The sequence below is a fragment of the Entelurus aequoreus genome, linkage group LG20, assembly GCF_033978785.1.
Source record: "Entelurus aequoreus isolate RoL-2023_Sb linkage group LG20, RoL_Eaeq_v1.1, whole genome shotgun sequence".
NCBI classification, from domain to species: domain Eukaryota; kingdom Metazoa; phylum Chordata; class Actinopteri; order Syngnathiformes; family Syngnathidae; genus Entelurus; species Entelurus aequoreus.
Window position 1 is genome coordinate 15,199,866 of NC_084750.1, and position 24,369 is coordinate 15,224,234.

The following is a 24,369-nucleotide window of genomic DNA, read 5'->3' on the forward strand; positions in this document are numbered from 1 at the left end:
AATTGTAAGTATATCTTGTGTTTTTTATGTGAATTTAATTTTTTTTTAAAACAAAAAACAACAACAAAAAAACGATACTGATAATTAAAAAAAACGATACCGATAATTTCCGATATTACATTTCAACGCATTTATCGGCCGATAATATCGGCAGACCGATATTATCGGACATCTCTACTAGTTTTACTTGTTTTGGAAAGTCTTGACAAGCCAAATTTTCTTGTTCTATTGGCAGATAATGTTCCTTAGTTCAAATAAAATACCCCTTATTTTATTTTATTTTTGTCTTGTTTTTGAACACTGACTTTTTGCAGTGTGGGTTGTTGTGGCAACCAGCTAATGGGGATCTTTAATAAAAATCCAATCAAATCTACCTCCTTCATACATATCATTTATATTGATTTATTTATGAAAGAGATGTTTTTGTTAACAAGTTAAAAGGTGTTTAATGATAATACAACATTGATTGATTGATTGATTGAAACGTGTATTAGTAGATTGCACAGTACAGTACATATTCCGTACAATTGACCACTAAATGGTAACACCCCAATAAGTTGTTCAACTTGTTTAAGTCCACGTTAATCAATTCATGGTAAGATGTGTGAGGTATTACTTTTGTTGCCCAAATTGCTTTGTTTTATACAGTGATTTTTTTTTGTTTACATATTTGTGGTTTCTTTAATGTCAGAAAGTTGTTAGTAAACATAATTGTTCGACATAGTTAAATGTTTTGCCGTGTAGATCATTTTAGTTCATTTTGTAACCCCCAAAATGAAACTTTATTGCAACGTGTGTCTTTCTAGAGCTTGTTGGCGGAGGTGTCGTTGTCCGTGTGGGTGGACGACCAGGCATTCAGCAGGTACTGGACGTCTGTCTCCCCCATCTGTCCTAACGGGTCCTCTGCTAATAAGCAGAGCTGCTCGGGGGTGCAGCCCAACCAGACGGTAAACATGCATCCAACACCACGGATCTCCAGTCTCAGTTGTGTTAGGTTACTTCCGCCACCACACACACACACATCATGGAAGATTGTGAAAATAATCCCAGAGTTAAGCGGATTAGACTCAAGGCCGCGTTTCACGCAAACGATTCCCATGTGATTCCAGGACTTGTTTGTTCTAAAATCGCATAATATGGGCCATTTTTTTTTGGAAATAGGCTGTCAAAGAAACATTTTCTACCTCCTCCTGTACACTGCAAAAAGTGAAATCTAAGTAAGATGAAATATCTCAAATAAGGGTGATATTTGCTTATTTTCTGTCTGATAAGATCATTCTTCTCACTAAGCAGATTTTATGTTTGAGTGTTTTACTTGTTTTAAGGGTTTTGGTCCTAAATGATCTCAGTAAGATATCACAGCTTGTTGCTGAGATGTGATGACCTATATTGAGTAAAACATGCTTGAAACTAGAATATCAACTGTTGCAAAGCTGTGTCATCAACACTCACAAGTATGAAACTACTTTTTTAAAGTAATCATTTCTTATTTCAAGCATGAACAAAAAAATCATGATTTTGACACAATTGTGTCTCATAATTAAAACAGATGACAGCCAAATGGACTTTGCTGTTTTATTTTCAATGAAACAATAGAAAATACGTACTCATATAGTAGTACAGTTGGCACAGTACAGTAAACTGACAGTTAATATTTAAACATTTAACATTTCAAACAATTTTGAACAGAAATAGTTCATGCACATTCAGATGAATTCTTCAAAATTACAATTTAAAAAATTTTGGCCGGGGGCCGGGCTGTATATATGCGCACTAATTTACTGAAAGAGCACGCACTTGGCGCGATGATGTCATGTTATCCATGGAAAAATGCATTTTTAGACAATATGATTTGCCTGAGCATCTAGGAGACCCCGAGAGTAACAATATGTTGCCTTGTTGCCTTTCCATTAAGAACAATCAATTAGTTTTTAGTATAAGTTTGCTGGTTTCAAGAAATGTAATGCCGAGCGCATATCATGTCAAGATAATGGCACTAGCATTTACTTCATTTAAGAATATTTTTCAACATATTGAGCAAAAAGGTCTCTTTTTTTTCTACCAATAAAAGTGCACTTGTTATTAGTGAGAATATACTTATTTTAAGGTATTTTTGGGTTCATTGAGGTTAGCTAATTTTACTTGTTTTGGAAAGTCTTGACAAGCCAAATTTACTTGTTCTATTGGCAGATAATTGTCCTTAGTTCAAGTAAAATACCCCTCATTTTTGCATTTTATTTTTGAACACTGACTTTTTGCAGTGTAGAGTTTTGTCATATCCTCCTGAAAACCAGCGTCCTCTGCGGTGGACATTTCTGTTTTGCATAACAGGGTTATCTAGTTTTTGATGTGGTTTTTTTAATCATTGGATTCCTTCAAGCCAAGCAATGTCTTTGTTTTGTCCCTTTTGCTTTCTTTTCACTGGCAAATGTGTCTCCTCTCCTCCCACTTAATCACGCCCCAGTAGTTTAGCCCTTGGATTAAAGGAATCTTTATCAGCGTCAAGATAAAGATGAAATGAACGCATTTCCACACTATTTAATAGCAACACGTTTCCTCCCCCCCCCGTATAAGTTTGTATCGACTTTATCAAGACAGAGAAAAGAACGGGCATTTCGGAAAAAAATAGATAACTTGCATTTGTTTTTTTACTGTACATAAAAACTGCAATTTTACGGTAAAATCTACATTTGTTTTTTTACTGTACATAAAAACTGCAATTTTACTGTAAAATTACATTAGTTTTTTACTGTGCATAAAAACTGCAATTTTACTGTAAAATTTACATTTGTTTTTTTACTGTACATAAAAACTGCAATTTTACTGTAAAATTTACATTTGTTTTTTTACTGTACATAAAAACTGCAATTTTACTGTAAAATTTACATTTGTTTTTTTACTGTACATGAAAACTGCAATTTTACTGTAAAATTACATTATTTTTTTACTGTGCATAAAAACTGCAATTTTAATGTGAAATTTACATTTGTTTTTTTACTGTACATAAAAACTGCAATTTTACTGTAAAATGTACATTTGTTTTTTTACTGTAGATAAAAAACTGCAATTTTACTGTAAAATTTACATTTGTTTTTTTACTGTACATAAAACTGCAATTTTACTGTAAAATTACATTAGTTTTTTACTGTACATAAAAACTGCAATTTTACTGTAAAATGTACATTTGTTTTTTTACTGTACATAAAAACTGCAATTTTACTGTAAAATTACATTAGTTTTTTACTGTGCATAAAAACTGCAATTTTACTGTAAAATTTACATTTGTTTTTTTATTGTTCATAAAAACTGCAATTTTACTGTAAAATTTACATTTGTTTTTTACTGTGCATAAAAACTGCAATTTTACTGTAAAATTTACATTTGTTTTTTTCTTGTACATAAAAACTGCAATTTTACTGTAAAATTTACATTAGTTTTTTTACTGTACATAAAAACTGCAATTTTACTGTAAAATGACATTAGTTTTTTACTGTGCATAAAAACTGCAATTTTACTGTAAAATTTACATTTGTTTTTTTACTGTACATAAAAACTGCAATTTTACTGTAAAATTACATTAGTTTTTTACTGTGCATAGAAACTGCAATTTTACTGTAGAATTACATTAGTTTTTTACTGTGCATAATAACTGCAATTTTACTGTAAAATGTACATTTGTTTTTTTACTGTAAATAAAAACTGCAATTTTACTGTAAAAGTACATTAGTTTTTTACTGTACATAAAAACTGCAATTTTACTGTAAAGTTTACATTTGTTTTTTTACTGTACATAAAAACTGCAATTTTACTGTAAAATTTACATTTGTTTTTTTACTGTACATAAAAACTGCAATTTTACTGTAAAATTTACATTTGTTTTTTTACTGTACATAAAAACTGCAATTTTACTGTAAAATTACATTAGTTTTTTACTGTGCATAAAACTGCAATTTTACTGTAAAATTTACATGTGTTTTTTACTGTACATAAAAACTGCAATTTTACTGTAAAATTACATTAGTTTTTTACTGTGCATAAAAACTGCAATTTTACTGTAAAATGTACATGTGTTTTTTTTTAAAGTACATAAAAACTGCAATTTTACTGTAAAATTACATTAGTTTTTTACTGTGCATAAAAACTGCAATTTTACTGTAAAATTTACATTTGTTTTTTAAAGTACATAAAAACTGCAATTTTACTGTAAAATTACATTAGTTTTTTACTGTGCATAAAAACTGCAAATTTACTGTAAAATTTACATTAGTTTTTTTACTGTGCATAAAAACTGCAATTTTACTGTAAAATTTACATTTGTATTTTTTTACTGTACATAAAAACTGCAATTTTACTGTAAAATTACATTAGTTTTTTACTGTGCATAAAAACTGCAATTTTACTGTAAAATTACATTAGTTTTTTACTGTGCATAAAACTGCAATTTTACTGTAAAATTTACAATAGTTTTTTTACTGTACATAAAACTGCAATTTCACTGTAAAATTAATTAGTTTTCTACTGTACATAAAAACTGCAATTTTACTGTAAAATTTACTTTTTTTTTTTTACTGCGGATAAAAACTGCAATTTAACTGTAAAATTACATTAGTTTTTTTACTGTGCATAAAAACTGCAATTTTACTGTAAAATTACATTAGTTTTTTACTGTGCATAGAAACTGCAATTTTACTGTAGAATTACATTAGTTTTTTACTGTGCATAAAAACTGCAATTTTACTGTAAAATGTACATTTGTTTTTTTACTGTAAATAAAAACTGCAATTTTACTGTAAAAGTACATTAGTTTTTTACTGTGCATAAAAACTGCAATTCTACTGTAAAATTTACATTTGTTTTTTACTGTACATAAAAACTGCAATTTTACTGTAAAATGTACATTTGTTTTTTTACTGTGCACAAAAACTGCAATTTTACTGTAAAATTTACATTAGTTTTTTTACTGTACATAAAAACTGCAATTTTACTGTAAAATTACATTAGTTTTTTACTGTGCATAAAAACTGCAATGTTACTGTAAAATTTACATTTGTTTTTTACTCTACATAAAAACTGCAATTTTACTGTAAAATTACATTAGTTTTTTACTGTGCATAAAACCTGCAATTTTACTGTAAAATTTATATTTGTTTGTTTACTGTACATAAAAACTGCAATTTTACTGTAAAATTTACATTTGTTTTTTTACTGTACATTAAAACTGCATGTTTACTGTAAAATTACATTAGTTTTTTATTGTGCATAAAAACTGCAATTTTACTGTAAAATTTACATGTGTTTTTTTACTGTACATAAAAACTGCAATTTTACTGTAAAATTACATTAGTTTTTTACTGTGCATAAAAACTGCAATTTTACTGTAAAATTTACATTTGTTTTTTTAAAGTACATAAAAACTGCAATTTTACTGTAAAATTACATTAGTTTTTTACTGTGCATAAAAACTGCAATTTTACTGTAAAATTTACATTTGTTTTTTACTGTGCATAAAAACTGCAATTTTACTGTAAAATTTACATTTGTATTTTTTACTGTACATAAAAACTGCAATTTTACTGTAAAATTACATTAGTTTTTTTTACTGTGCATAAAAACTGCAATTTTACTGTAAAATTACATTAGTTTTTTACTGCGCATAAAAACTGCAATTTTACTGTAAAATTTACAATTGTTTTATTACTGTACATAAAAACTGCAATTTTACTGTAAAATTACATTAGTTTTCTACTGTACATAAAAACTGCAATTTTACTGTAAAATTTACATTTGTTTTTTTACTGCGGATAAAAACTGCAATTTTACTGTAAAATTGACCGTTTTTTTACTGTACATAAAAACTGCAATTTTACTGTAAAATTACATTAGTTTTTTACTGTGCATAAAAACTGCAATTTTACTGTAAAATTACATTAGTTTTTTATTGTGCATAAAAACTGCAATTTTACTGTAAAATTTACATTTGTTTTTTTACTGTACATAAAAACTGCAATTTTACTGTAAAATTACATTAGTTTTTTACTTTGCATAAAAACTGCAATTTTACTGTAAAATTTACATTTGTTTTTTTACTGTGCATAAAAACTGCAATTTTACTGTAAAATTTACATTTGTTTTTTACTGTACATAAAAACTGCAATTTTACTGTAAAAGTACATTAGTTTTTTACTGTGCATAAAAACTGCAATTTTACTGTAAAATTTACATTTGTTTTTTTACTGTACATAAAAACTGCAATTTTACTGTAAAATGTACATTTGTTTTTTTACTGTGCATAAAAACTGCAATTTTACTGTAAAATTTACATTTGTTTTATTACTGTACATAAAAACTGCAATTTTACTGTAAAATTACATTAGTTTTCTACTGTACATAAAAACTGCAATTTTACTGTAAAATTTACATTAGTTTTTTTACTGCGGATAAAAACTGCAATTTTACTGTAAAATTGACAGTTTTTTTACTGTATATAAAAACTGCAATTTTACTGTAAAATTACATTACTTTTTTACTGTACATAAAAACTGCAATTTTACTGTAAAATTACATTAGTTTTTTACTGTGCATAAAAACTGCAATTTTACTGTAAAATTACATTAGTTTTTTATTGTGCATAAAAACTGCAATTTTACTGTAAAATTTACATTTGTTTTTTTACTGTACATAAAAACTGCAATTTTACTGTAAAATTACATTAGTTTTTTACTTTGCATAAAAACTGCAATTTTACTGTAAAATTTACATTAGTTTTTTTACTGTTCATAAAAACTGCAATTTTACTGTAAAATTTACATTAGTTTTTTTTACTGTACATACAAACTGCAATTTTACTGTAAAATTTACATTAGTTTTTTTTACTGTACATAAAAACTGCAATTTTACTGTAAAATTTACATTAGTTTTTTTACTGTACATAAAAACTGCAATTTTACAGTAAAATGTTGGCACCTGAGCGGTTTGTTTTTTACTGCAAATCAACAACTGCAGATTTTTCGGTGTACTACTGTAAATGCCAAAATGACACCACAGTTTATTACAGTAAAAAAAGTACTGTTTTTTTCTTTCATCCATCCGTTTCCTACCGCTTGTCCCTTTTGGGGTCGCGGGGGGTGCTGGAGCTTTTTAATTTAGAGAAAAATGCTGTAAAAACCATAGTAAATTTCACAATTTCACCATGAAATCTATTGCTACTTTTACATTGCACAATTTGATGGATAACTTGCTTTGAAATCATTATTAGTATTTATTTATATTTAAAAAATGGTTTGAATGTTTGATAATATATCTTTGCATAATTGGACAATATTTAAGTAATCGTATATATTTAAGGCGTTCTGTACAAAAAGTGCACTTTAATTTAGTGTTGTTTTGAAATGTCATCTTAGTGACATCATGCACAAAAGTGCACTAATAGCTCGTTTGAAAATGTCTCTGACAATCTTGCACTTTCTGTTTTGGAAATGACATGAATGTTTGTGCCACTGCTTAATAACTGTTTAATAAATACACTTTTGCTAAATTGACTTAGTTGTGATTTCCCTCTCTGCATGAAAGTTGAAAAGTAGCATATATTAATGCAGTATGAAGAAGAATGTTTTAGTGTAGACACATAGAATCATCATACTGCTGTGATTATATGCATCAAGTGTTCATTCAAGGTTAAGGCAAAATATGGAGATATATATCGTGTATCGTCACATGGCCTAAAAATAGAGGTATTAATAAAAGGCCGTATCGCCCAGCCCTACTTTCTGTACTTGAAAACAGCAAAAAAACACAAATAGTTTCTTAACCATTGCTGTTTTCCACATCTCTTGCAGGTTTACTTCAACGTCACTATCGGCCTGCGCTCCTGTCCTGACCACGGTGCAGACGAGGACATTAAAGTGATGGTTCGCCCTGTGGGCTACAATGAATCCACCACGGTTAGGATCCACTCTAAATGTCACTGCAGCTGTGGGCCGACAGGAAGCTGCCGGGACGGCGATCGGTCGCCGTGCGCCGGGACTTTAGATGGCGCCGGTCTGGAGCGGTGGCCGCATCAGGGCCTTTTTATGAATGAATCAAAGTGGCGTTGTCGAGCTGATGGCTCCAATGTGGACTGCAGTGGCCGAGGAGTGTGTGAATGTGGGAGGTGTGTGTGTGAGCACAGTCGACTCGGCACGGTCTTTGGGAAGTACTGCCAGATGGACGACTTCTCCTGTCCTTATAAAGGAGGACTGCTGTGTGGGGGTAAGTTTAAAAAGGTACAGTATTTTCCGGACTATAAAACGCACCGGTATATAAGCCGCACCCACTACATTTTAAAAGGGAATATTATTTTTCCAGCTATTAACCAGATACACTATAACGCCAAAAGTATTTGGCCACCTGCCTTGACTCACGTATGAACTTTGAAGTGCCATCCCATTCCTAACCAATAGGGTTCAATATGATGTTGCAGCTATTACAGCTTCAACTCTTCTGGGAAGGCTGTCCACAAGGTTGCGGAGTGTCTTTATAGCAGGGGTCACCAACGCGGTGCCCGCGGGCACCAGGTAGCCCGTAAGGACCAGATGAGTAGCCCGCTGGCCTGTTCTAAAATAGCTCAAATAGCAGCACTTACCAGTGAGCTGCCTCTATTTTTTACATTTTATTTATTTACTAGCAAGCTGGTCTCGCTTTGCCCGACATTTTTGATTCTAAGAGAGACAAAACTCAAATAGAATTTGAAAATCCAAGAAAAATATTTTAAAGACTTGGTCTTCACTTGTTTGAATAAATTCTTTTTTTTTTTTTTACTTTGCTTCTTATAACTTTCAGAAAGACAATTTTAGAGAAAAAATACAACCTTAAAAATGATTTTAGGATTTTTAAACAGATATACCTTTTTACCTTTTAAATTCCTTCCTCTTCTTTCCTGACAATTTAAATCAATGTTCAAGTAAATTTATTTTTTTCATTGGAAAGAATAATAAATACATTTTAATTTATTTAATTCTTCAAGAATATTTGTGAAATATTTCTTCAAACTTATTATGATTAAAATTCAAAAAAATTATTCTGTCAAATCTAGAAAATCTGTAGAATCAAATTTAAATCTTATTTGAAAGTCTTTTGAATTTCTTTTAAAATTTTTGTTCTGGAAAATCTAGAAGAAATAATGATTTGTCTTTGTTATAAATATAGCTTGGTCCAATTTGTTATATATTCTAACAAAGTGTAGATTGGATTTTAACCTATTTAAAACATGTCATCAAAATTCTAAAATTAATCTTAATCAGGAAAAATTACTAATGATGTTCCATAAAAAGATTCGAATTAGCTAGTTTTTCTCTTCTTTTTTTCGGTTGAATTTTGAATTTTAAAGAGTCGAAATTGAAAATAAACTATGTTTCAAAATTTAATTGTCATTTTTTTCGTGTTTTCTCCTCTTTTAAACCGTTCAATTAAGTGTAAATATCATTAATTATTAATAATAACATAGAGTTAAAGGTAAATTGAGCAAATTGGCTATTTCTGGCAATTTATTTAAGTGTGTATCAAACTGGTAGCCCTTCGCATTAATCAGTACCCAAGAAGTAGCTCTTGGTTTCAAAAAGGTTGGTGACCCCTGATGTATAGGAATATTGCACCATTCTTCCAAAAGCACATTGGTGAGGTCACACAGAAGGCCTGGCTCTCAGTCTCCGTTCTAATTCATCCCATCGGGTTCAGGTCAGGACTCTGTGCAGGCCAGTCAAGTGCATCCACACCAGTGTCTTTATGGACCTTGCTTTGTGCACAGTCATGTTGGAAGAGTGTTCCCACAAGTTTGGGAGCATCAAATTGTCCAAAATGTGTTGGTATCCTGGAGCATTCAAAGTTCCTTTCACTGGAACTAAGGTGCCAAGCCCAACTCCTGAAAAACAACCCCACAGCATAATTCCTCCGCTGACCCCTCTCTGTCAGTTTACGTGGCCTACCACTTCGTGGCTGAGTTGCTGTTGTTCCCAAACTCTTCCATTGTCTTATAATAAAGCCGACAGTTGACTTTGGAATATTTACGAAATTTCACGACTGCTGGAAATCACTGAGTGCGGCCTATTCTTTTACAAATGTTTGTAGAAACAGTCTCCATGCCTAAGTGCTTGATTTTATACACCTGTGGCCGGGCCAAGTGATTAGGACACCTGATTCTGATCTTTTGGATGGGTGGCTAAATACTTTTGGCAATATTGTGTATATACGTTTTGAAATTTCTTGTTTACACAGAAAGATTTTGTTAATGTTTATTTATATTCTTTGTTTCCGAACGGTGCCTGTTACACGGCAGTAAAATGGCTGATCAAACAAAACAGAAGTCGTCGTCATGGACCCACTAGCTAAACAGACTTAATAATTTATAAAACTGAAACGATACAAAAAGAATGCCAGTGTGAGTTAATAATACTAACAAAGACACTCGGAAACGTGTTAGCATATTTGCTAATGCTAACGACGCTAGCTTCATGCCATTACCATAGCGCATACAAATATGCATGAAAACACCCCTGAAGACCTCACACGTGGCACGTTTTAGTAAGTAAGAATTGTTTTAGTTATATTGCAAAACTTACAAATGTTTGGAGTGATGAATGAAGAAACCACACGAGTGTAAAAGGCTAGATGGCGGAACAGCACTTGTACTTCTGGTCGAGAAGCTCAGTCCAAACAGAAGGGCAATGCAGCACCTGCAGTGAGCAAACTCGTCCAAAAGATGGCGCTATAGCACAAACAATAACACACCTATACAGTGTGTTTCCGTGTTTGTTTGTTTTTTGAACTATTTGTATTATGGCCGACAGCAAAGAAAAATCCATAAGTTAGCAGCACCGTTTTATAAGCCGCAGGGCTCAAAGCGTAGGAAAAAAGTAGCGGGATATAGTCCGGAATTTACAGTACTCTTATTAATAAGACGTTTATGTTTTGCATAATAGAGCTATTTTACCTTCTTGCTTCTCCTGTCAGGACGGGGAATGTGTGTGTCGGGCGAGTGTGTGTGCGAGGGCGGCTGGACGGGCGACAGCTGCGGTTGTGCCGTCGCCGTAGCGACCTGCCAGTCACCCGACGGGTCGCTGTGCAGTGGGCGGGGCAAGTGCGTGTGCGGCCGATGCGTGTGCGACGGCCAGGGATACTCCGGAGACCTCTGCGAGAGATGTCCTGCCTGTCAAAGCAGTTGTCAATCAAACTGGTAACTGTCCCTATTCTGACATTTGTTTACATGACGGGGAAAAAATAAATGTTTTATTTGTGTGTGCGTGTGTGTCCCGTTCAGGAAGTGTGTGGACTGTCACGTGTCTCGTGGTCTCACACAAAATGACAAACACTGCAACCGCACTTGTGCGCCGGATGTCATCCACATCAATGCTATGCTAACAGGTACACACTTTCGCTTTTGTTTTTAGCCAATGCTATTTCATTCCACAGCAGCAGGGGCGGTATATCACCGGGAAGTCGGGATGTCCCCCCTTTTAGGAGGATGCAATGAAATGCTCATTTTCTTTAGCATTAGCCTCATAATCGAATATGTCTACCAATAAAACATGAATGCCCGAGAGGGCGCTAACTTTCCAATGTGTTTTAAACATGTACAGCTTTCAGGATGTAATGATGTAAATTACTTCTTACGTAACAAACACGTTAGCATTGTGTGTCGCTAGCTAACGATAGCGATTTAGCTAAGTTTAGCTACTAACTTTAGCCATCATTAAAGGCCTACTGAAATGAATTTTTTTTATTTAAACGGGGATAGCAGATCCATTCTATGTGTCATACTTGATCATTTCGCAATATTGCCATATTTTTGCTGAAAGGATTTAGTAGAGAACATCGACGATAAAGTTCGCAACTTTTGCTCGCTGATAAAAAAAGCCTTGCCTGTACCGGAAGTAGCGTGACGTCGCAGGTTGAAAGGCTCCTCACATTTCCCCATTGTTTACACCAGCAGCGAGAGCGATTCGGACCGAGAAAGCGACGATTACCCCATTAATTTGAGCCAGGATGAAAGATTTGTGGATGAGGAACGTGAGAGTGACGGACTAGAGTGCAGTGCAGGACGTATCTTTTTTTCGCTCTGACCGTAACTTAGGTACAAGGGCTCATTGGATTCCACACTTTCTCCTTTTTCTATTGTGGATCACGGATTTGTATTTTAAACCACCTCGGATACTATATCCTCTTGAAAATGAGAGTCGAGAACGCGAAATGGACATTCACAGTGACTTTTATCTCCACGACAATACATCGGCGAAGCACTTTAGCTACGGGGCTAACGTGATAGCATCGTGCTTAAATGCAGATAGAAACAAAAGAAATAAGCCCCTGACTGGAAGGATAGACAGCAGATCAACAATACTACTATCAGGAGACACCGAACCAAACACTGGACCTGTAACCACACGGTTAATGCTGTGCCGCCTGTCGAAGCCTAGCAATGCTGTTGCTAACGACGCCATTGAAGCTAACTTAGCTACGGGACCTCGTCAGAGCTATGATAAAAACATTAGCGCTCCACCTACGCCAGCCCTCATCTGCTCATCAACACCCGTGCTCACCTGCGTTCCAGCGATCGACGGGGCGACGAAGGACTTCACCCGATCATCAATGCGGTCGGCGGCTAGCGTCGGATAGCGCATCTGCTATCCAACTCAAAGTCCTCCTGGTTGTGTTGCTGCAGCCAGCCGCTAATACACCGATCCCACCTACAACTTTCTTCTTTGCAGTCTCCATTGTTCATTAAACAAATTGCAAAAGATTCACCAACACAGATGTCCAGAATACTGTGGAATTGCGATGAAAACAGAGCTGTTTGTATTGGGATACAATGTGTCCGAATACTTCCGTTTCAACCATTGACGTCACGCGCAAACGTCATCATACATAGACGTTTTCAACCGGAAGTTTAGCGGGAAATTTAAAATTGCACTTTATAAGTTAACCCGGCCGTATTGGCATGTGTTGCAATGTTAAGATTTCATCATTGATATATAAACTATCAGACTGCGTGGTCGCTAGTAGTGGCTTTCAGTAGGCCTTTAAATGTATAGCCTATTGTAAAAACAAGTTTTTACTCAATATAATTAGTAATTATGAAAAATATAACTTTTTTAAAATAAAAATATGTTTTATTAAACCACTTGTTATATTTTTTTGGTCTAAAAAACAACAACTTTGTGCTGTTCTGATTAGGGGTGTAACGGTACACAAACATTTCGGTTCGGTACATACCTCGGTTTAGAGGTCACGGTTCGGTTCATTTTCGGTACAGTAAGAAAACAACAAAATGTAAATTTTGGGGTTATTTATTTACCAAATTTGCAAAATCTTCCACCAAAAATATTTTTCTTAGTGGAATATTTGATGTGAAGTAATGGGAACCTTGGATAGGTCAATAATCCATAATAACATTGATTTCTATTAAATATTATGTTTTGAGCAATGACAGTTTGAAAGAAAGAAAAAACAGCTTTGTTTTATTAGTCAACATTGCAACTTTTTCTAAATTACATTTAACCTTTAAGCTTTTTTTATTTCACTTTTGTTATGTTTTTGTTTATTTTAATAGTATTTTTAGAATGTGCCGTGGGCCTTTTAAAACATTAGCTGTGGGCCGCAAATGGCCTCCGGGGCACACTTTTGACAGCCCTGCTATAGATAATAAAAAATTAAATGTGATAAATCTATGGATAAAAAGCAGAGCCTGGCGACGCATGCACGTTTATCATAACTCTCTCTCTCTCTCTCTCTTTGCCCCTCCCTCACCAATGCTGCTGCGCGCACAATTGGTTTTGTTTTTAACCCCTTCTTAGCCCTGAACGTACATTGAAAATACACGCAACCCTAACTCAAAATGCCGGACATTTGAGGCATTTAAGAAACTCCGCCCTGACAGCTCCGCAAAAGAGGACATGTCCGGTGAAAAGAGGAAGTATGGTCAGTCTATCGTGCCTCGGTGTGCATTGTTTACACAACGTGCGTTACGCTACTTAAAGGCCTACTGAAAGCCACTACTAGCGACCACGCAGTCTGATAGTTTATATATCAATGATGAAATCTTAACATTGCAACACATGCCAATACGGCCGGGTTAACTTATAAAGTGACATTTAAAATTTCCCGGGAAATATCCGGCTGAAACGTTGCGGTATGATGACGTATGCGCGTGACGAAGTCAGAGTAACGGAAGTTATGGTACCCCGTAGAATCCTATACAAAAAGCTCTGTTTTCATTTCATAATTCCACAGTATTCTGGACATCTTTTGCAATTTGTTTAATGAACAATGAAGGCTGCAAAGAAGACAGTTGTAGGTGGGATCGGTGTATTAGTAGCGGACTACAGCAACACAACCAGGAGGACTTTGTTGGAGAGCAGACGCGCTAGCCGCCGACCTCACCTTGACTTCCTACGTCTCCGGGCCGCCAAACGCATCGGGTGAAGTCCTTCGTCCTTCTGCCGATCGCTGGAACGCAGGTGAGCACGGGTGTTGATGAGCAGATGAGGGCTGGCTGGCATAGGTGGAGAGCTAATATTTTTAGCATAGCTCTGTGCGGTCCGGTTGCTAAGTTGCTAAGTTAGCTTCAATGGCGTCGTTAGCACAGCATTGTTAACCTTCGCCAGCCTGGAAAGCATTAACCGTGTATTTACATGTCCACGGTTTAATAGTATTGTTGATTTTCTATCCATCCTTCCAGTCAGGGGTTTATTTTTTTTGTTTCTATATGCAGTTAAAGCACGATGCTATCACGTTAGCTCGTAGCTAAAGCATTTCGCCGATGTATTGTCGTGGAGATAAAAGGCACTGAATGTCCATTTCGCGTTCTGGACTCTCCTTTTCAAGAGGATATAGTATCCGAGGTGGTTTAAAATACAAATCCGTGATCCACAATAAAAAAAGGAGAGTGTGGAATCCAATGAGCCAGCTTGTACCTAAGTTACGGTCAGAGCGAAAAAAGATACGTCCTGCACTGCCTCTCAAGTCCTTCACTGTAACGTTCCTCATCTACGAATCTTTCATCCTCGCTCAAATGAATGGGGTAATCGTCACTTTCTTGGTCCGAATCTCTCTCGCTCCATTGAAAACAATGGGGAATTGTGAGGAATACTAGCTCCTGTGACATCACGCTACTTCCGGTACAGGCAAGGCTTTTTTTTTTATCAGCGAGCAAAAGTTGCGAACTTTATCGTCGATTTTCTCTACTAAATCCTTTCAGCAAAAATATGGCAATATCGCGAAATGATCAAGTATGACACATAGAATGGATATGCTGTCCCCGTTTAAATTTTAAAAAAATCATTTCAGTAGGCCTTTAATATGTCCATGTGGAAACTCGGAACCGAACCGACACCCCCGTACCGAAACGGTTCAATACAAATACACGTACCGTTACACCCCTACCCAGGCCTGTTTTAGATGCAGCTTGTTTTTTTCTGCAGATATCAGGCTGATTTTCGAAACCCATCTGGGATCAGGAGACCCCTACTGGATGCATTTGGTACGTTTTGACCGAGTCCCACTAACAAAATGTGTCTTTGTTTTCTGCAAAACAGGAAGCAGGGGGCTTCGCTGTATGTACATCAGTGGTGACAGCTGTCGCTATTGGTTTCAGAGCCGCTCAGAGTCTGGACGGGAGCAGCTTCACATCAGCACCAGAGCAGGTAGGAGTCTGCATCACAACTGCTGCCATCGCGGGTCAACTGCACCCTGGTGCATTTGAGTCAGCAAGACTGCCGCGTGTGTGTGTGTGTGTGTGTGTGTGTGTGTGTGTGTGTGTGTGTGTGTGTGTGTGTGTGTGTGTGTGTGTGTGTGTGTGTGTGTGTGTGTGTGTGTGTGTGTGTGTGTGTGTGTGTGTGTGTGTGTGTGTGTGTGTGTGTGTGTGTGTGTTGCAGCTGTATTTTACATTCCCCTTCTGTTCCAAGCTCCATTTTCTTCACTTACACTAACACACACAGTTTTTGAAATACAAGGTTACACTTTCACACACGCTGCACATCCAAGTGTTACAGTTCATCCCCCTCCCCAGCTGAGTTTTCGGAACAAAACCGCTCATTGTGCGTTTTTCCTCCACCACCCCCCCGCCCCATCTCCTCTTATCCCCTCAACCCGACGGGACACTCTCTTCCTGCTGACGCCTACTCCCGGGTGCTCTCCATGGCAACCCTGTTACTAAATGTCTTTGGGCTCTTTGTATCGCGCCGCGAGGCTGTCATCTACACATGATCCCAGCAGATACGCAGCGAACTACAAACCCAAAAAGCAGTGAAGTTGTCACGTCGTGTAAACGGTAAATAAAAACGGAATACAATGACTTGCAAATCCTTTTCAACCTATATTCAATTGAATAGACTGCAAAGACAAGATACTTAACGTTGGAACTGGAAAACATTGCAAATGTTAGCTCGTATGGAATTTGATGCCTGCAACGTGTTTCAAAAAAGCTGGCGCAAGTGGCAAAAAAGACTGAGAAAGTTGAGGAATGCTCGTCAAACACTTATTCGGAACATGCCGCAGGTGAACAGGCTAATTGGGAACAGGTGGGTGCCAATATTGGGTATAAAAGCAGCTTCCACAAACAAGGATGGGGTGAGGGTCACCGCTTTGTCAACAAATGCCTGAGCAAATTGTTTAAGAATAACATTTCTCAACCAGCTATTGCAAGGAATTTAGGGATTTCACCATCTGCGGTCCGTAATATCATCAAAACGTTCAGAGAATCTGGAGAAATCACTGCACGTAAGCGATGATGTTACGGACCTTCGTTCCCTTAGGCGGTACTGCATCAAAAAGCGACATCAGTGTGTAAAGGATATCACCACTTGGGTTTAGGAACACTTCAGAAAACCACTGTCAGTAACTACAGTTGGTCGCTACATCTGTAAGTGCAAGTTAAAACTCCACTATGCAAAGCCAAAGCCATTTATCAACAACACCCAGAAACGCCGCCGGCTTCGCTGGGCCCGAGCTCATCTAAGATGGACTGATGCAAAGTGGAAAAGTGTTCTGTGGTCTGACGAGTCCACACTTCAAATTGTTTTTGGAAACTGTGGGAGTCGTGTCCTCCGGACCAAAGAGGAAAAGAACCATCCCGACTGTTCTAGGAGCAAAGTTGAAAAGCCAGCATATGTGATGGTATGGGGGTTGTATTAGCGCCCAAGGCATGGGTAACTTACACATCTGCGAAGGCACCGTTAATGCTGAAAGGTACATACAGGTTTTGGAGCAACGTTATCATGGACGCCCCTGCTTATTTCAGCAAGACAATGCCAAGCCACGTGTTACAATAGCGTAGTCCAGACCTGTCTCCCGTTGAAAATGTGTGGTGCATTATGAAGCCTAAAATACCACAACGGAGACTGTTGAACAACTTAAGCTGTACATCAAGCAAGAATGGGAAAGAACTCCACCTGAGCTTGAAAAATGTGTCTCCTCAGTTCCCAAACATTTACTGAATGTTGTTGAAAGGAAAGGCGCATGTAACACAGCAAAAAAAAATACGTTTTTCAGTGTGAACATGAAATATCTTGTCTTTGCAGTCTATTCAATTGAATATAAGTTGAAAAGGATTTACAAATCATTGTATTCTGTTTTTATTTACCATTTACACCAGTGGTCCCCAACCTTTTTGTAGCTGCGGACCGGTCAACGATTGAAAATTTGTCCCACGGACCGGTGGGGGGGGGGGGAGGGGGTGTATTTAAAAAAAAAAAATTTTTTTTAAATTGTTTTCATTTTTTTTTTTTTTACATAATTAAATACAATCATGTGTGCTTACGGACTGTATCCCTGCAGACTGTATTGATCTATATTGATATATAATGTATATATTGTGTTTTTTATGTTGATTTTATTAAAAAAATGTTTTTTTTTTTGTTTTGTTTTTTAATTTCTTGTGCGGCCCGATACCAATCGGTCCGCGGACCGGTACCGGGCCACGGCCCGGTGGTTGGGGACCACTGATTTACACAACTTGACAACTTCACTGCTTTTGGGTTTTGTACTCAGACTACTGTGTAAGCATTTTTGCTCACTTAACTACCGTTCTAACATGGCGTGTGTGTGTGTGTGTGTGTGTGTGTGTGTGTGTGTGTGTGTGTGTGTGTGTGTGTGTGTGTGTGTGTGTGTGTGTGTGTGTGTGTGTGTGTGTGTGTGTGTGTGTGTGTGTGTATGTAGAATGTGCCAGTCGAGGCCGGGTGCTTGGGACCTTCCTAAGTGTGTGTGCGCTGACTGTTCTGTGCGGGCTGGTGGTGGTGGCCGTGTCCAGGCTGCTGCTCCAGAAAAGAGGCCGGTCACCAGAGGGCGCCACTAAGGATGGGAGACTACCTCTGCACATGCAAGGTAAGCGCACCGACACCAACAATGAACACAACCAGGGAAGGATATAACACCTCGATGGTTTCACCGTCTGCACGGTTGCGTCGGTCAGCAGACGTCCAGATGTGTTTTACATTTCCCAACTTCTGCGAACGAGGCGGCGCGATGTGCGGCCTGCTGTGATTTACGGAACCGCGAAGACAAATGCAAGGGGGGGAGGGGGTCTGTTTTGTTTGGACTGTGACTGCTGTTTAAGGTGGCCGCCTGGGGGGGAAACACACACTAACCACCAAAACCCCGTGCAATACGAGGAAAACACAACAGAAGTACAATGAAACGGAAGTTAGCTATGGGGGCCAAATGGGACAAAAATAAAATGTGTCAATAATTGTGTTATTAAATGTGCTGTTTATTTAATAATTTCATCATTTTACCAATTGATTAATTACTGATTTTTTTTTTAATTACACATTTAAATTATTATTTAAAGATGTATTTATTTTTTGTGTGAATACTCCAAAGAAATTCATCTATTTATTCTTCTTCTTCTTCTCCAGATTTTGGCGCGCTCTACCTTCCACATTTTTCACCCGATTCAAACCGTTCCGACTTCAAACTGTTCAGCCTTGACACATTTCAAAAATTCCCAGATTTCCCAGAATTGCAGGTTTTCCGGGACATTTTTCCCCATTCAAAATGAATTGGCCCTTTTTCAAACTTCCACCATTTCCGCATTTTTCATCCGATTCAATCTTTTCCAACTTCAAAATATTCAGCCTGTTCAAAATTGTGTGCTCTCCTTCAACAATTTACAAAAAAAAATCCCGGATTTCCAAAAATTACCAGTTTTCAGGGACATTTTCCCCATTTAAAATGGGGAAAATGGCCATTTCTGAAACTTCCACAATTTACACATTTTTCAACCGATTCAAACCATTCCACCGTCAACATATTCCACTCATCCTGGAAATTCAATCTATAATTTTTCCAATTTCCAAAAAATTTCAGAAATTCCCAGAATTCCTTTTTTTCTAACCCTTTTTTGACCCTTTTTTCTGGTGACTACTCCTTCCACATTTTAAACCGTTCCACCGTCCAAACATTCCTCTTAATCAGGACGAAAAACAAATTTGTTTTTTTAACTGGAAAAATTCCCGGTTTTCCCGAAATTCCTGGAATTCCTGAATACCATTTCTCAATTAAAAATGTTGCTACTTCAACATTTCTCGACCAATTTAAAAAATTCCAACACCAACCATTTCAACTCATTCAGAACATTCAAGTTCTATAACATTTTCCAAAAACATTCCCGCTTTTCCCCAAATTCCCAAATGTCCATGAAATTCCCATTGAAACACATGGTACATTTTTCAAAGTTCCAGAATTCCCACATTTTTCATTTGATTCAGTCTGTTCCAATTTCAAAATATTCAACCTGTTCAAAATTGTGTGTCAACAATTTACAAAAAAAAATCCTGGATTTCCAAAAATTCCCAGTCTTCAGGGACATTTTCCCCATTCAAAATGGGGGAAATGGCCATTTCTGAAACTTCCACAATTTACACATTTTTTCAACCGATTCAAACCATTCCCACCGTCAACATATTCCACTCATCCTGGAAATTTAAAACTATAATTTTTCCAATTTCCAAAAAATTCCAGAAATTCCCAGAATTCCTTCTTTTCTAACCCTTTTTTGACCCTTTTTTCTGGCGACTACTCCTTCCACATTTTTTAACCCACTTTAACCGTTCTACCGTCCAAACATTCCTCTTAATCAGGACGAAAAACTAATTTGTTTTTTGAACTGGAAAAATTCCCGGTTTTCCCGAAATTCCTGGAATTCTTAATACCATTTCTCAATTAAAAATGTTGCTACTTTAACATTTCTCGACCAACCATTTCAACTCATTCAGAACATTCAAGTTTTATAACATTTTCCCAAAAAATTCCCGCTTTTTCCAAAATTCCCAAATGTCCATGAAATTCCATTGAAACGCATGATACATTTTTCAAAGTTCCAGAATTCCCACATTTTTCATTCGATTCAGTCTGTTCCAATTTCAAAATATTCAGCCTTTTTAACTGGAAAAATTCCCTGGTTTTCCCGAAATTCCTGGAATTCCTTAATACCATTTCTCAATTAAAAATGTTGCTACTTCAACATTTCTCGACCGATTTGAAAAATTCCAACACCAACCATTTCAACTCATTCAGAACATTCAAGTTATATAACATTTTCCAAAAAAATTCCCGCTTTTCCCAAAATTCCCAAATGTCCATGAAATTCCCATTGAAACGCATGGTACATTTTTCAAAGTTCCAGAATTCCCACATTTGTCATCCGATTCAAACGGTTCTAACTTCAAAATATTCAGCATGTTCAAAATTGTGTGCTCTCCTTCAAAAATTTACAAAAAAAAATCCTGGATTTCCAAAAATTCCCAGTTTTCAGGGACATTTTCCCCATTCACAATGAATTGGCCATGTCTGAAACTTCCACAATTCGCACATTTTCCAACCGATTCAAACCATTCCACCTTCAACACATTCCACTCATCCTGGACATTCAAACTATCATTTTTTCAAGTTCAAAAAAATTCCAGGAATTCACAGAATTCCCTTTTTTTTCAAACCCTTTTTGGACCCTTTTTTCTGGTGAATACTCCTTCCACATTTTTAAACCGTTCCACCGTCCAAACATTCCTCTTAATCAGGACAAAAAACAAAGTTGTTTTTTGAACTGGAAAAATTCCCAGTTTTCCCGAAATTCCTGAATACCATTTCTCAATTAAAAATGTTGCTACTTCAACATTTCTCGACCGATTAGAAAAATTCCAACACCAACCATTTCAACTCATTCAGAACATTCAAGTTTTATAACATTTTCCAAAAAAATTCCCGCTTTTCCCAAATGTCCATGAAATTCCCATTGAAACGCATGGTACATTTTTCAAAGTTCCAGAATTCCCACATTTTTCATCCAATTCAGTCTGTTCCAACTTGAAAATATTCAGCCGGTTCAAAATTGTGTGCTCTCCTTCAACAATTTTAAAAAAAAATCCAGGATTTCCAAAAATTCCCAGTTTTCAGGGACATTTTCCCCATTCACAATGAATTGGCCATTTCTGAAACTTCCACAATTCGCACATTTTTCAACCGATTCAAACTATTCCACCGTCAACATATTCCACTCATCCTGGACATTCAAACTATAATATATTCCAAGCTCAAAACAATTCCAGGAATTCCCAGAATTCCCTTTTTTTCCAAACCCTTTTTGGACTCTTTTTTTCTGTTGACTACTCCTTCCACATTTTTAAACCGTTCCACCGTCCAAACATTCCTCTTAATCAGGACAAAAAACAAAGTTGTTTTTTGAACTGGAAAAATTCCCAGTTTTCCCGAAATTCCTGAATACCATTTCTCAATTAAAAATGTTGCTACTTCAACATTTCTCGACTGATTTGAAAAATTCCAACACCAACCATTTCAACTCATTCATAACATTTAAGTTTTATAAAATGTTCCCAAAAACTTCCCACTTTTCCCGAAATTCCCAAATTTCCATGAAATTCCCATTGAAACGAATGGTACATTTTTCAAAGTTCCACAATTTCCACATTTTTCATCCGATTCAGTCTGTTCCAACTTCAAAATATTCAGCCTGTTCAAAATTGTGTGCTCTCCAACAATTTAAAAAAAACAATCCCGGATTTCCAAAAATTCCCAGTTTTCAGGGACATTTTTATCATTCACAATGAATTGGCCATTTTTTAAACATCCACAATTCGCACATTTTTCAACCGATTCAAACCATTCCACCCACCATCAATATATTCCAATCATCCTGGAAATTCAAACTATAATATATTACAAGTTCAAAAAATTCCAGGAATTCCCAGAATTCCTTTTTTTTTCCATACCCTTTTTGGACCCTTTTTTCTGGCGACTACTCCTTCCACATTTTTTAACCCACTTTAACCGTTCCACCGTCCAAACATTCCTCTTGATCAGGACAAAAAACAAAGTTGTTTTTTGAACTGGAAAAATTCAATTTTTTTTCCGAAATTCCTTAATACCATTTCTCAATTAAAAATGTTGGTACTTCAACAATTTTTTTTAAACATCCCGGATTTCCAAAAATTCCCAGTTTTCAGGGACATTTTCCCCATTCACAATGAATTGGCCATTTTTTAAATTTCCACAATTCGCACATATTTCAACCGATTCAAACCATTCCACCGTCAACATATTCCACTCATCCTGGAAATTTTAACTATAATTTTTCCAATTCCAAAAAAATTCCAGGAATTCCCAGAATTCCTTTTTTTCCAAACCCTTTTTTGACCCTTTTTTCTGGCGACTACTCTTTCCACATTTTTTAACCATTTCACCGTCCAAACATTCCTCTTAATCAGGACAAAAAACAAAGTTGTTTTTTGAACTGGACAAATTCCCGGTTTTCCCGAAATTCCTTTATACCATTTCTTCAGGGATCAATAAAGTACTTTCTATTCTATTCTACAAGCTAAACAACAAGAAACTATCTATGTGCAGGGCAGGTCAGCACATAAAAAAGCCTGATTGGCAACCTGGAACAGGTGAGCTCAAATTGCTAATCAGGCACAGGTGAGGGAGACAGCGTTGAGGCAAACAGGAAGTAAAACGCAGAAAAGGAACTTAATGCAGAAATAAGGAAAAATACACTAAGTCAAACATGGCATGACATCCATTTTCTACCGCCTGCCTCTCATAATTTTGACAAAATAATACAAATGGAAATGAAACAAACGACGATCCTTTGTAACCCATTTGCTTGCTTATCACTTAAGTATGTTCACGGTGTTATTTCATGCCGTAATTGTTCTTTGACCTTAATTTTAATACATCATAGCCGGATGTTCTGTTAAAATTAAGCCAGTATTTTTGTGGCCCCTTTTATTTTGAAAAGCATCGAAATACATGTCGGTACCCGTACCAACATATGGGTGAGGGCGGACCTACGTCACTTCCGCCTACCAATCCCCTAGCAACCGGGAATTCGTTGAAAACAAACCAGCTCACAGCGAACACAGCATTGACAGAAAAAGCATTTAACGAGCGTTGTGGCTTGGAAGTCGGCGTTAAATCCTTCATTTACGCATTTTTACTTATTCGCATATCGTGTGAAAAAACGAAAATGTATTATTTGCGTCAGACTCGTCTCTGAACTTTAAAGCTTCTCAGGCTTAGCTTAGCTTGCTAGTTAGCTTAGCCTGCGCGCTACTAAGAAAGAGACGCGGAAGTTAACAACAAGATCAAGTGTTAGTGTATAAAATATTGAGAGATTTGAGGGCTACATGTATTGAATGGCAACATGAAAATTATAGGGTTTATTGGTTTTTAAAAACCCAACTGTTAAGTGCAAATTTAAATGAAACCGGTTTTCGAAAATAGCTAGCTAGGCTATAGACTATATAGTATATTACTTACTTGACTTAATCCTCTTCTTCCCGGATGGGAAATAAGGCTTCGACGACTCGACGCCATTCATCTCGCTGCTTTGCTCGTCTCTGTGCCTCGCCCCATGTAAGCTTAATCTCTTTCAGCTCCCCTTCAACTGTTCTTCGCCAGGTGTTCTTTGGCCGCCCTGGCTTACGTTTTCCCGGTGGTGTCCATCTTAACACTGCCTTTGGTATCCTCTCGTTGTCCGGTTTCGAAAACAGCTAGCTAGGCTATAGACTATATAGGATATACCGCATGTTATTTTTGTACAACAACAACTTCAGCTGTCGAACGTTATAAGGTACAAATTCAACAAGTACAACATTAGCACGGACGGTATAGCCAAGTTGTGGTTAAAAAGGTGGATTTTTGTTCCTTATATTTACCAGAAACGAAGTGATTCCGAACACACGACCCGGGACTTTGGGGGACTCCAGTGAGAACCGTCCTCGTTTTCCCGGTGTAAAGCTGCGAGCCATTTGTCTCGTCTCTGTGGGCTTTTATCACGCTTTGGCAGAACAAAATACAACCTTTGTTTTCCCTGTTTCCAGTTGTGGT

General features: G+C 36.4%; 1 protein-coding gene and 1 pseudogene across 3 annotated transcripts in view; one reads left to right on the forward strand and one right to left on the reverse strand.

Moving 5' to 3' along the window:
- LOC133635945 (transmembrane protein 196-like) overlaps positions 1-24,369 on the reverse strand; it is a 155,874-nt gene that overhangs the window by 130,954 nt on the left and 551 nt on the right. The window lies entirely within an intron of this gene.
- Positions 1-24,369, forward strand: part of LOC133635943 (integrin beta-8-like) — an 86,757-nt pseudogene that overhangs the window by 51,289 nt on the left and 11,099 nt on the right.